Source organism: Helianthus annuus, chromosome 16 (genome assembly GCF_002127325.2).
Source record: "Helianthus annuus cultivar XRQ/B chromosome 16, HanXRQr2.0-SUNRISE, whole genome shotgun sequence".
In the NCBI taxonomy this organism is placed as follows: domain Eukaryota; kingdom Viridiplantae; phylum Streptophyta; class Magnoliopsida; order Asterales; family Asteraceae; genus Helianthus; species Helianthus annuus.
In genome coordinates, this window is record NC_035448.2 from 180,552,548 (window position 1) to 180,565,945 (window position 13,398).

Here is a 13,398-nt window from a genome sequence, read left to right on the forward strand (position 1 = left end):
AATTTGGGATACCCCTAAAATTGTTCTCTAGTTCCGCCACTGGGTGAACCATGATGGTGCACCGTGGTGGCCTGTGACAACGTGATGCACCGCGGGTGGTCATAGTGACTTGGTGGGTTTTCCATGGTGACCATCACATTGGTGAGTTGATGAATGTTGTCTTTAAAACAAATGTATTTCCCTCCTATATATAAACCAAACCTCAAACTTTTTTCAAATACAACTCTACTCCTACTCTACCACACTCTTATTTAAAAAAAATACAAATGGACGGTTCAAGTACTTTGTTTCCACTCGACTCATCAACTTTTTCTGACTCTTTCGGTTCAACTATTGAATTTCTTGCAAAGGTTGCCGCAGAAGTAGAAGAACTTGAAGATACGAGACAATCAAAGAAAAAATTGTGTCATGAATGAGAAGGGCTGATGAAGTTAAATGAGTGATTACTTTGTCGAAAACCCAAAGTACAATGCTGAGACGTTTAGAACGATATTTCGTTTATCCAAAGAGTTATTTTTAAAAATTGTGAGAGACAAGATGCTCAATTTAAATGGTTTCAACTAGGTTATGACGGGAAGTCCAAAAAGAGTTTCAACCCGCTACAAAAATGCACATCAGTGATTTGTCAACTTGCAACCGGTAATGTTCCCGATGAATACGATAATATTCAGGTATGTTTACTAGGACATCATGTGAATCTCTTGAATATTATTTACAATGTGATTATTAAGTTAAACGGTACATAGTTTCTACAACGATCGACTAGACAGGACAATACATGTTTGTCTGTCGCACATGAAGCAAGATGGCACCATTTTGAGATGCTTGATAGCTAGCATCGACTGTACGCATATTGTTTGGAGAATGTGTCCGTCGAGTTTTCAAGGCCAATTTATGAGAGGTGACCACAAAAAACCGAAAATCGTGCTCGAAATGGTGGTGTCAAATGCTTTACGGATTTAAGGACCTACAATATTGTATGTTTACTTTGGTGTTCCCGGTTAAACAACAACATCAATGTTCTACATCAATCACCCTTATTCAATAACGAAATACATGTAACTTATGGATTTAAGGACCTAAACCCTTTAAGAAGTTGAAGGAATCAACGAGAAAAGATGTTGAGCAGGCGTTGGGCGTTTTGAAAGGTAAAGGAGATATAATTAATCGACCGGCACGTTCAGTGAAGCAATCGAAAATAAGGAGTTTAGTGTAACCGTGAATCATATTGCACAATATAATAATAAAGGATGGGGGAACACAATATCACCAGAGTAAGTGATGGACCCTCCGACCCAGGTAGTCGTTCCTGATGATATTATCTTGGAGGTGTGAGATAAGGAAACTTACTTTCGACTACGATATGATCTAGTGAAACACATTGGTGATTTAAATCTCAATTTTCCTGATTCTGACGAAGAGTAGTTTTTATTTTAGTTTTTATATAAATAGGTTGTTTTTTTTTTTTTGTTTTTTTTTAATTTGACTTTTGTATTTAATTTTATGTATTTTAAAAAAGAGTTAAATGTCATTTTAGCCCCTGTAGTTTGGACCATTTTGTCAGTTTAGTTCAAAGGTTTCATTTTTCACCTGTGGGTCCAAAAATGTTTCACCATTGCCACTTTAGTCTACTAGGTTAACTTCATCCATTTTTTTCTGTTAACGATAAGGGCAATTCGGTTATTTTATATGTAATTCTGTTAGCTAGAAGGGCAATTCGGCCATATTAAATAACCGAATTGCCCTTCTCATTAACAGAAAAAATGGATGAAGTTAACTCAGTGGACTAAAATCGCAACGGTGAAACCTTTTTGGACCCACAGGGAAAAACTGAAACCTTTGGACTAAACTGGCAAAATGGTCTATACCACATGGACTAAAATGGCATTTAACTCTTTAAAAATGTTGTTTTTATTTTTATTTTTTTTTATATTCAATTTAGGTTAAAAAGACTCATGGTGGTAGAAATGGTTCAAGTGATGGGTGATGTAAGTGATTTAGTGATGATGTTATAGAATTAGGTGGAATGAGATGACGCATAAAAAATTTGTGATAATGTGATGGACGTAATGGGTGCCCCTCCCCTTAAATATAACTAAAACTTTAAATCTGTGCTAAATTGTTTTTTTTTCAAAGGCAAATCAAATGATAATGAAAGCCCTGCTAAAAATATGAAAAATGATTTAATGAAAACCCAAAGATTTAAATTAAAACTAATATACAGAATTAACTTATTTAGCCCAAGTAAAAAACAAAGATAAACATTTGAGTTCTAATAGAGATAAGCCTACAAATCTAAAACTAAACAAATAAAGGGTATGTTTGGCAAAAGTAGCTATTGGCTGGTGGCTGGAAGACAATAGCTGGTGGCTGGAAGCTGTTAGCTGTAGTTGGTAGCTGTATCTTTTTAGATATATTTGGTGTTTGGCAAAGTAGCCGGAGCTTTTAATAAAATGTATAAAATGACCAAAATGGACATAACTAAAAATTTAAAAAGTTTGTTCATAAAAAAGTTCATTATCTTTAGAGGTTAAAAAAATCATTTTTTCCCTAAAAGCTTGTAGCTCCTTCTAAACGCTACTAGTAGGAGCGTTCAACCAAAAACTTCAAGCTCCTAACCAAAAAGTTTCAATCTTCTTCAACCAAACAAAGCTTTTTATTGAATTAGAGCTTTTTTTTTTAAAAAAAAAATAAAGCTAAAAGCTTCTAAAAGCTTCATGCCAAACATAAATTTCATTTGAGCCAGTGTTTAATTGCTTAAGCCCAATACCCATGTTAAAAGTTTAAAGGATTAAGCCCACAACTAAACTAATTGTTTAAACTTAATAAAACTAGTGGTAACCCGCGCGCGTTGCGGCGCGATAAACAGATTCTTTCTATAATCCTAACCTTAAAACGATAAATAAATCATATATAACTTGTATATCTATATTACCGGTCCGATAGGTCTAAAAGAATATCAATCCGTGTTTTATATCGTTTGATAACCATAAAGAGTTATGTCAGTACCGTAAAGAACAACACCAATTTCGATCAAATACGGTACCGTTAGCAAAACAAAAGAGAAAACAACAAAAAATAGAGTCGTAATATGACTAAAACGGTATGAACAAGTGTTCGATTTGTCTCGACAAAAATAATAAAAAAGATAAGCAATGCTAAACTATCTTAAGTTACAGTCAAGGCAATAATGTTTTGACTTTCACCATCGTGCACCGGATTTAAGTAAAGAACCACCAGAAATCGACTTTTTCGTAATAGAACCTGTAAAATCATTCAACAAAACAGAGAACAAATAGAGAATTTAGTAACAGTTTGCACAAAAGTGGAGTGACAGTTGACATTAATCTCTCTTCACCGAAAGACGACACAAGTTTCAACTTTACATGAAAATTATATTAATTAGACTTTTATAAGAGGTGTTATAATTTTAAAATATGAAAATGATGGGGTTAAGTAAATTATGTCTAAAGATCCCATATCAGATGTGAATTTGGGTTATGCTTTATCTCTAACGGGTCAAATGGGTTGTGTGAGGCAAACGTAGTTGAACCTCGCCCAAAATACGGGTCAGCCTAACCCAACTTGACCCATCCATTTTTCTACATCTACTGTAAAACAAAAGTGAGTTGACATACTTGATGGAGTACGTGGGACCCCCGTGGTTAATGAAGGTCTAGGATCAAGAAGAACCGCACAGTCAGCAAAAGGACAGTAAAACTTGTCAGCCGCACACGCATTTGGTTCCAAAAGAGCTTCCTGTAACGACATAAAAGAGCCAACAGGAAGAAAAGACTTATGTTCAGGGACAGAAATGTAATATTTGCATTTTGGGCTCAGGCACCTAATGGGAAACCTCAGATAGCCCAACTTTTTCATCAACATAAGCCTTCAAGCAATGGGACAGCATTTGTGTGAGCATTTCAGTGTGACCATCATGAACATATTAAACAATTTTCAACAGTTGGATCGCTCTTGGCATCATGAACGCCCCCAATTGCCACTCGCGCCAGGTGCAATGGAGGCTCGAGATTGACATCAGGAACACATTTTAGAACCAAATGTTCAAGATTTTTAACATGTTCTAGTATTCTTTGTCTCAATGCCATGAGAAGTGGATTCTCAGGCACTTCCTCATTTGTAATCTGCCAAAAGATAATTGTTCAAATGGTAATACAAGATAATACAAAAACAAGATTTCATATGATATGCTTAGGAGCGGCTCAACCGTACAAAAAAAATAAGCTAAAGCTTGGGGCCCCATATTTAAGGGGCCCAAGTTTTATTAGGGCTTGACGATGTTCGATTCACGTTCAATTGTTCAATTCTTCCTCTACGATCACAACTCCCTCATCTCTCAACCTCTCAAATTTTCTGTTAAAATTGTGTAATTCTGTGCCTTTTAGAAATCGTGTATGAAAGTATGTGTCGTCATATTACCACGTGTTTGGATCCTAAGCATAAAAAAATTCTCTTTTTAATTACGAAAAGAGCCCCAATTTTGGAATCCGCTTGAGGCCCCAAAAGGTTGAGCCGCCCTGCATATGCTTTTGAATAAATGAATGTAATGATCATACAATAATCAACAAAGAATTGACTCACCTGATCAAATAAGATTTGGGAATTGGTAAAAGCATATACCCTTTTGATGTTACGTCGAATTGCTTCAACTAAACCATCCATCAAAGCTAGATAATCATCAATGACAACTGGAATTCAAAGCTCCAAACATCAATAATTAGCAAAACTAAAAGAATTTGAACTTGTAAGTATAAAAAAAACTTAATTAATCATACATGTACATCAGAATTTGAACTTGTGTTTTTGATCAAAGCTTCTAATAGTCGTTGATCCGGATATTGTTTCGGAAAAGTGCTGAATGACTGGCGCTTTGCATACTCCAACCAATCGTGCCAGTTCTCGTGCCGAAGGGATGTAATATTGCTTCAAGTTCAATACATACATGTAAAAACAGAAATCAGAATAAATGAATACTAATAATATTATCAACAAGTATTATTACCTGTAACCAGATGCAAATTCCAACGACGGGAAAGAAAACAAGGTGTTGATACATATTATGTGGACGCGACTCGGTTCGGTTCAACTCGGTTCGGTTCGACCCGGTTAGGTTCGGCTCAAGCCCGATGTCACGACATTCCTCCGTCGTGCGCCCCAAAGATCGACACGCGAAGCACGAAGCGCCGCGAGCCGGTTCCCGCTGCCACATCACCATGACATCATCATGATGATGTCATGATGATGTCACATATTGACTATTTTCAACATATACAAATACCATGGCAGGGAATAGTGTTTCCTTGCCATTGGTCGAAAAGGGCGGCCGCCCTTCTCCTATTGGACTAACCATTTTATTATTTTATATCCACTTTAAAATTACGGTTTTGCCCTAGTTTAAAATTACGCTTTTCTTCCAACTTAAAAATATAATAACCCTTTTGCGAGCAGGTCAAAATTACGATTTTGCCCTTGGTTCAAAAATTACGATTTTACCTACAGCTTATTATTTTATACCCGCTTTAAAATTATGGTTTTTCCCCAGTTTAAAATTACGTCTTCGCCCCAGTTCAAAATAAAATTATGCTTTTGCCCCCAACTCAAATTTACAATTTTCCCCTCGGTTCAAAATTACGATTTCACCCTCATTTTATAATTACTTTTTTTCCCCTAGCTAAAAATAAAATTATGGTTTTCCCCTACCTCAAAATTACGATTTTACCCTCGGTTCAAAATTATGATTTTCCCCGAATTCAAAATAAAAAAAATGACTTTAAACCCAGCTAAACCGAAAATACGATTTCAGCCTCGGTAAAAAAATTACGCTTTACCCCTCATACAAAATTACGTTTTCGCCCCAGTTCAAAATAAAATTTTGTCCCCCCTTCCTCCGCGCTCCAAATTACGATTTTACACAGGTTTTTTATTTTCTACCGACTTTAAAATTACGGTTTTGCCCCTGTTTAAAATTACGTCTTTGCCCCTAGTTCAAAATAAAATTATGTTTTTCCCCAGCTAAAATTTACGGTTTTCCACTCGGTTAAAAATTACAATATCACCCTCAATTCAAAATTATGTTTTTTGCCCCGAGTGCAAAATATAAATATGGTTTTCCCCTAGCTAAAAATTAGGATTTTACCCTTGGAAAAAAATTTTGATTTTTCTCCCGAGTAAAAATAAAAAATATGACTTTGCCCCCAGCTAAAGATCGTGTCAAGGAGCTGTCTACCACGCTTTTTACTTTTTTCTTTCTAGCAAAACTATAGTACTGTCTTTTTAATTAGTTGAGAATTATTCGACCATCGCCCCGCAACGCGGGCGGTGCATCACCTAGTTCTATACAATCTGCATATTTGTGAGAATTCAGTCAACGTATTGCATGCATGTGGGCCGAAATCAACTTGTTTGGGCCACTACCATTGGGCCAAGAAACTTTGCATTTGGGCCGTAACTAAACCTGGGCCGGACAACATATATGTCGACGAAACACACTTGTTTCGTCGACTTTGATGAATTTGTTATTGTGTTTCGGCGACATAACACTTGTTTCGTCGACTTTGTATGTGTTTCGCCGAGATGAGCATTTCGCCGAGTCCCTATTCAGTTTCGTCATGGTCTGTGTTGCTGTGACTATATAAACAGACACAAGACAGATAGAACAGAGCAGAAAAACTAGAGAGAAAGTGTAGTGAGAGAAAGTTCCGGTGAGCTTTGTGTTTGTCGAATATTGTACCGAAACTTTGTCGAAATCAATACACGTAACTGTTAATCATTGATATCTTTACGTATTGTTCACTTTCTCGATCTCGGTTTGCATCTCCGGTTGGATTCCGCACAACCGGGTGTGTTCGATAACAAGGATTAGGCGACTAGATCCTCCCCTAGCCGGACCTACAAGTGGTATCAGAGCCTTGGCTTGGCTCTTCTCCTTGTTAAAACCGAGTTGTTTTCGGGTTGTTTCGAACTTTTGAAGTTTATGTTTTCTTGAAAAATTCTGTTTAAAGCTTCGAAAATCTTCGTATTTTGCTGAAAGTTCTTATAAAAACCATTTTAATCTTCATATTCACATGTTAAATTTTGGTTTTTAGTGAAGTTCAAGCAAAAATTCGTGTTCGCAAATTTGTCGGTTCACCGGAAAACTCATAAGTTCACCGGAAACTTCATCCAGTTCATTGTGTTCTTCAGTGACCTTCAATGTGTTCTTCATAAAATCAACTTTTTGATCTATTGGAAATTAACTGTTAAGTTGTTTGTGAATTGAGAATTGAAATTTGATTAAAATATTGCACACCATACTAGTTGGTAATCTAAACTATGATGGGTTGTTGAAATAGAAATTTCTAAAGTCAGCAAAGTATGTTGTGAGTTGAATTTTGAGTTCTTGTGTCAGAAGAGGAGTTGAAAAGTCTCACCAAATTCACCAACTCCCACCCTTATCCACATCAGTTTCGTGGAAGCACATCAAACATCAAGTGTTTCGTCACTTATCAACAAGGAATTCTGTTTCGTCGCAATACTTACATAATTCTGTTTCGTCGCAATACTTACATCATTCTGTTTCGTCGCAATACTTACATAATTCTGTTTCGTCGCAATACTTACATCATTCTGTTTCGTCGCTAAATCAATTTCGTCGCAAAATCAGTTTCGTCGCCTAAAATTCTTAAATCAGTTTCATCGCAAAATCAGTTTCGTCGCCAAGATTTCAAATCTGTTTCGTCGCTGACTAAGTCATGTTTCGTCCATCTTAATTCAACACAAAATAGTTTGGTCGCTCATTATCAAAAAGAGTTTAGTCGAGATACTTGTGATTTTTAACAGAAGGTTTCAAAAATTGTTTTAACTGTTTGTTTTGAGTGATTTCATCAGGTATTCAGTTTTGCATATTCAAAATGAATCCGGATTGGTGAGGCAATCCGTCTACAACAGAAAGTAAGTATCGAAGCACGGGTTTGTCACCTTCGTGGGCCGAGTCTCCCGCACCGGTATCTTCGCAAGCTAATCCTATTTCGACCGGTTAATGGGCATTCGTATCAAGTCAAACTCCAAGTATTCAAAGCATTCTCTTAAGCGAGAGCGAAACCGGAAGTTTTAATCGCCCACCAAAATTGATGCACATAAACGAATATCCGGAATGGGTTGATAGATTTCATACATACGTCCTTGGGCAAAACACAGAATTGTGGTTACGTTTTACCACAGATTTCGATCAAGCTATCGAGACTGCCGCTTCAACTGCTGCTACATTTGCCGATCTTCCAGAAGATCAGAAAAAGGCATATGATTTAGAAAAGAAGGCATATGCCATTCTTACTCAGGCGTTGAGCAAGGATATCTATCATCAGTTCGTCAGCTTCAAAACAACAAAGCGATTATGGGATGCGTTGAAGACAAGAGGGGTAGGAAATGAAGTGACACGCCAATTGCGACACGACTTACTCAAGAAAGAGTTTGATGGCTTCACGTGTATGGAAAAGGAATCCTTGGGAGATATGACTAGTCGGTTTTATCACCTGCTGACTGAATTGGGTAATTATGGGGTAGTAACAACTCCAGCAGAGGTAGTGAAAAAGTTTGCAGATGCTTTGCCACCTCAATGGAATAGTTTCTTGGAAATCCTGAAGTACAATGGAGTTTTGGCTACTACAAACATCAATGACTTTGTTCAGCTCTTGGAAAACAAAGATCAGGAGGAAACACTAAAGGCGAAAAGAGTACCAGTGCCACAGAATCCTGATATGTATTATGGAACTTCCAGCACTTCTTCTGCAAGACCCGTTTCACATGCTCCACTTCAAACAGCGTTTGTCACAAGCACAGATTTATATGGTAATCCGATACAGGTTCCAGTAAAGCCAGCTCCAACAACAGACTTGTATGGAAATCCTCTTCCATCAGCTCCACAACAGCAAGTCTATCGGCCATCTACCGTAGCAACTGATCTATATGGGAATCCACTTCCTGTTCAACAACAAGCTTGTTATGGAAGCACATCATCTGCTGGTCAGCAATCAAAGTCAAATACAGTACGGCTCGACACTTCAAGCTTTTCAAAAGTAAGTGTTGAAGTAGCTAAAGAACATATGGAGCTACTGAACACCTTGGTGAGCGCGTATTGTGGATTAGTAGAAGGTCAAATTGGGAACATTAATCTGACACAAGAAGACTATCAGCAGATTGATAAAGAGGAGATGGATTTGATGGATATCAAATGGGCTTTCGCAAGTGCTGTAAGGCGGGCAAAGGATTTTATGGAAAGAACTAGCAGAACCAGCTTGGAAAGCAAGAAAGACACCAAGTATGGGTTCGATAAACAGGCTGTCAAGTGCTTCAACTGTGGTGAACGGGGTCACTTTAAAAGGGAATGTACAAAGCCAGCTCAGCATGGGAACCAGAATCCGTTCAGGAATCAAGGCAACCAATAAAAACAGAACAGGAATAACGAGCGTACGTTGATACCTGTCAACAACCCAAGTCAAGCGGGACCATCAAATGCCAACCAGGCTCTTGTGGTTCAAGTAGATGAAGGTTGTGATTGGTCGATTCAGTTGGGAAATGATGCTCCGGATGGAACATCGTGTTTTGCTGAAGTTGTCAAGGATCTTAAGCATGCCAGTGGTGGAGAATCTTCCACCAATGGTGATGAATCTTCTGAAGACGAAGACAGTTCCGGATACAGTAGAAGGTCGGATGAAGAATCCTCAAGTTCAGGTGATGATCAGTTGGATGACACGTCAAGTGTGTCAGTCGATGCAGATGTTGATGAGCTATTGAGAGAAGCTGCAGCAGGAGATCATAGAAGATCTATTCTAGTGGATCAAGCTGCTTATTCTTCTTCTTCTCTCCATTCAGCCTTTATGGCTAATGTCGACAGTTCATCAAGCCAGGTATGTGTCGATGAACCTACTGTTGTTAAATGTGATAATTGTGCTAGCTTGAGTATTAAATGTGCTGATTTGGATGCAAATATGTCTGAGTTGCAAGGCAAACATGATGCTTTACAAGCTACTTTGTTTGATTTGCAAGACAAACATGTTTCTTTGAATGATAAGTGGTGTGATTTGCAAAGCAAACATGAGGCTTTGCAAAACAAGTATGATGTGACATTCATCCACAACCAAATGTTGACAGTAGATCTTTCTAAATGCATAGAAGCCAACATGTTTTATGAAAACCATGAAAAGGAATTTAAATCGGTAATTGAAAAATTAAAGAAAGATAAAACCGAGCTGACAAAAATGGTTTCAAGAAAACAAACTGACATAAATTTGTATATCAATCGCCTTGAGATAATGCAAAAAGAAATGGCTTGTGTTAAAACTGAAAGTGAGGCGATCCAGCTCAAGTTAGACAGTTATTTAAGCTCTAGCTATGTGTTGGATCACATCATTGACGTTCAGAAAGAGAAAAAGGGTGTCACATGCATTGGATATAAGAAATGTCCACCACCTGTTAGACACAATTATGATTCCATGCCTGATGAGGAGGATAGAACTTACTTTGAGCCATCTGTTCCTTTGGACATTGAGGAATTTGTAACCGGACTTGGATACAAGAAGGAAGTATCATCAGATTCGGAAGTATCAGCAGATACATGTGTGTCTTCTACAGAACCGAGTAAGGATCCTCCAGTTGTTGTTGAGGATGTTGATTCTTCTGATGATGAATCCGATGATACTAACTCAGCAAAGTCTGATGCGGTGATCAAAGAAGAGGACATACCTCTTGAGAATCATATTCTATGTGATCCTCCCGCAAAACCTGCTAAGACTGTTCCGACCGAGTCCACGTCTGCAAAAGAATTTGAGAGTGTGAATTTGTTGTACACTCTTGTTGGTGATGATAAAATTTATTCTGACAAAGATTTTCCGATTAAGAATGTAAATCAATCTTTAATCAGTAAAGTTTTTGAAAATTCAACAAGTAAGTTTTTGGGAAAGATAGGATCACACGTTGTGGTAACACAGTGCCCTCCTATCCCAAAAGCCGAAGTTCGAAAACTATATGGCAATCAGAAGTTACCGACAATGAAGAAGCAGCAAAATCATACCAACCCAAAAGGTAAATCAACGACTCAAGGTCAAAAGAAACAGAATCAGAAAAAGGACAAAAAGGTGAACTTTGTGAAATCAAAGGGAACGGACAAAATTGAAACATTTGAAAACAAATCTAACTTAAATTTTGTTAAACAAGCAAAAGTGTTGAAGAGAAATGAACCAAACAGTTCAAAACCTAGTACCTCGGGATCACAAAGTTCATCATTGACAAGACAATCACATGATACTTCGGGGTTTGTTGAACGAAGATCATGTTTTGAATGTGGTGAAATTGGGCATATAATTCGAAATTGTTCGTATCTTCATAAGTTAAAAGCCAAAGCTGATGATCCCCGTGAACGAAATTACCAAAAACGTTCTATTTCTGCAAAACAAGACCCTCGCCTTGTAAGAGAAAGGGAAAAGAAACAGAAACGACAACAAGTCAAGGTAATTGAGAAAGCACTCAAAAATGATGTGGTTCAAAAACAATCTGTTTCAGTTAAACCAGAAAGTTCAAAATTTTCACAAACTTCAAACAATCAATCTGGTAAAACTCAACAGACATGGAAACCTAAAATGACCAAAAATTCAGGGGACCATCACCATTTCCTAATCATCAGAAAGTGGAAGTTATTGTTGTTGATGAAAATGGAAGACCCAAGACCACAATGGCTTGGGTCCCCATCTCCAACTAATCATGTGAGTTCATGTGCAGGGTGTTCCAGGAGGAACTATCAGTAGTCATTGGATTGTTGATAGTGGGGCATCCAGGCACATGACAGGCGACATGAAGCTTCTCTACGATGTCAAATCTATTAGAGGAGGTTATGTTGCTTTTGCTAGAGATAAAGGCGGATATATTACTGGTGAAGGAATGATATCCAACGGGGTTGTAAGCTTTGACAAGATCAACTTTGTGCAACAACTTGATCACAATCTTCTCAGCGTTTCACAAATTTGTGATAAGAAGTTTTCAGTACACTTTGATGCAAATGGATGTTACGTGCTGAAACTCGGCTTCAAGATTCCAAAAGAATGGATTCTCTTATCTGCTCCAAGGATAAATGATTTGTATGTCCTTGATATGAGCCAAGCTATCACAACGTCTGCACAAGCAACCTGTTTCGTTTCCAAAGCCACAGAAAAAGACTCAATCTCTTGGCACAGACGAATGGGTCACATTCAATTACGCAAAATGAATCATTTGGTGTCAAATGAATTGGTGAATGGTGTTCCTCTTAAAAACTTCCATCTTCAAGACATCTGTGTTTCGTGCCAGAAAGGAAAACAAACGAAGAAGCGACACCCGACTAAGAAAATCAACACGGTGGTCGTTCCGCTTGAACGTTTGCACATGGATTTGTTCGGTCCTGTCAAGCATAAAAGCATCCGGAATGATCAATATTGCCTCGTGATAACTGATGATTATTCAAGATTTTCTTGGGTGGCATTCATGGCACACAAGAGTGAAACTTTCAGTATTATCAAAAACTTGATCATTCAGATTGAGAATTTGTATAAGTTGAAGGTTAGACGGATACGCAGCGACAATGGTACAAAATTTAAAAATCATGCCATGGCGGAGTTTTGCACTTCAAAAGGTATTCTTCACGAATTTAGTGCGGCTTACACTCCTCAACAGAATGGCGTTGCTAAACGTAAAAACTGTACATTGATCGAGACTGCTAGGACTATGTTGGTAGAGTCGCAGTTGCCCATTCTATTCTGGAGTGAAGCTGTGGCCTCTGCATGTTACACGTTGAACCGAGTCCTTACAGTCAAAAGGCACAACAAGACCTGCTTTGAGCTTCTTAACAAACGGAAACCAGATTTATCATATCTTGAACCGTTTGGAGCTCCGTGCACAATAATCGATCCTAATGGAAAGTTTGGGGCAAAAGCAATTGAAGGATACTTTCTTGGGTATGCCACCCCGAACTTAAGAGTCTGGAATCTAGAGACTAAAAGGGTCGAGGAATGGTCTGAGGTCAGAGTACAAAGGCACACATTGCCAGTCAAATGTCCTGGTCAGCCATGGATGTTTGAGTACGATGACTTTTTCAATTCGATCAATGTTGAAGCAGTTGAAGAAAATGCTGCGGCAAGGATGTTTTTCGAGAGTAACAACGCAACAGATTCACCGTTGGTTCGTCCAATTGTTGTCAATCAAGAACCATCTTCAGTGAACAATAATGCTCTCAACAATGAGGATTTTCACGATGCTACCGAATTGAACGAATCTTCAGAGGATGATGAATTTCTCGATGCAGATCAAGAAGCTCCAACAACAGGAGTTCATGGTACTTCAGAGGGTACACCTCCAGTGGATGCCCCTAGAACA

The 13,398-nt window shown here is 38.0% G+C and overlaps 1 long non-coding RNA gene across 1 annotated transcript; it reads right to left on the minus strand.

Moving 5' to 3' along the window:
* Positions 1-3,027: 3,027 nt before the first annotated feature.
* On the minus strand, positions 3,028-5,066 carry LOC110892804. Its single transcript, XR_004883103.1, has 5 exons — positions 5,024-5,066; positions 4,797-4,944; positions 4,603-4,709; positions 3,639-4,145; positions 3,028-3,264 (listed from the first exon to the last, which is right to left on the minus strand). It is a non-coding gene; the product is annotated as an uncharacterized LOC110892804 (long non-coding RNA).
* Between the last annotated feature and the right edge of the window lie 8,332 nt (positions 5,067-13,398).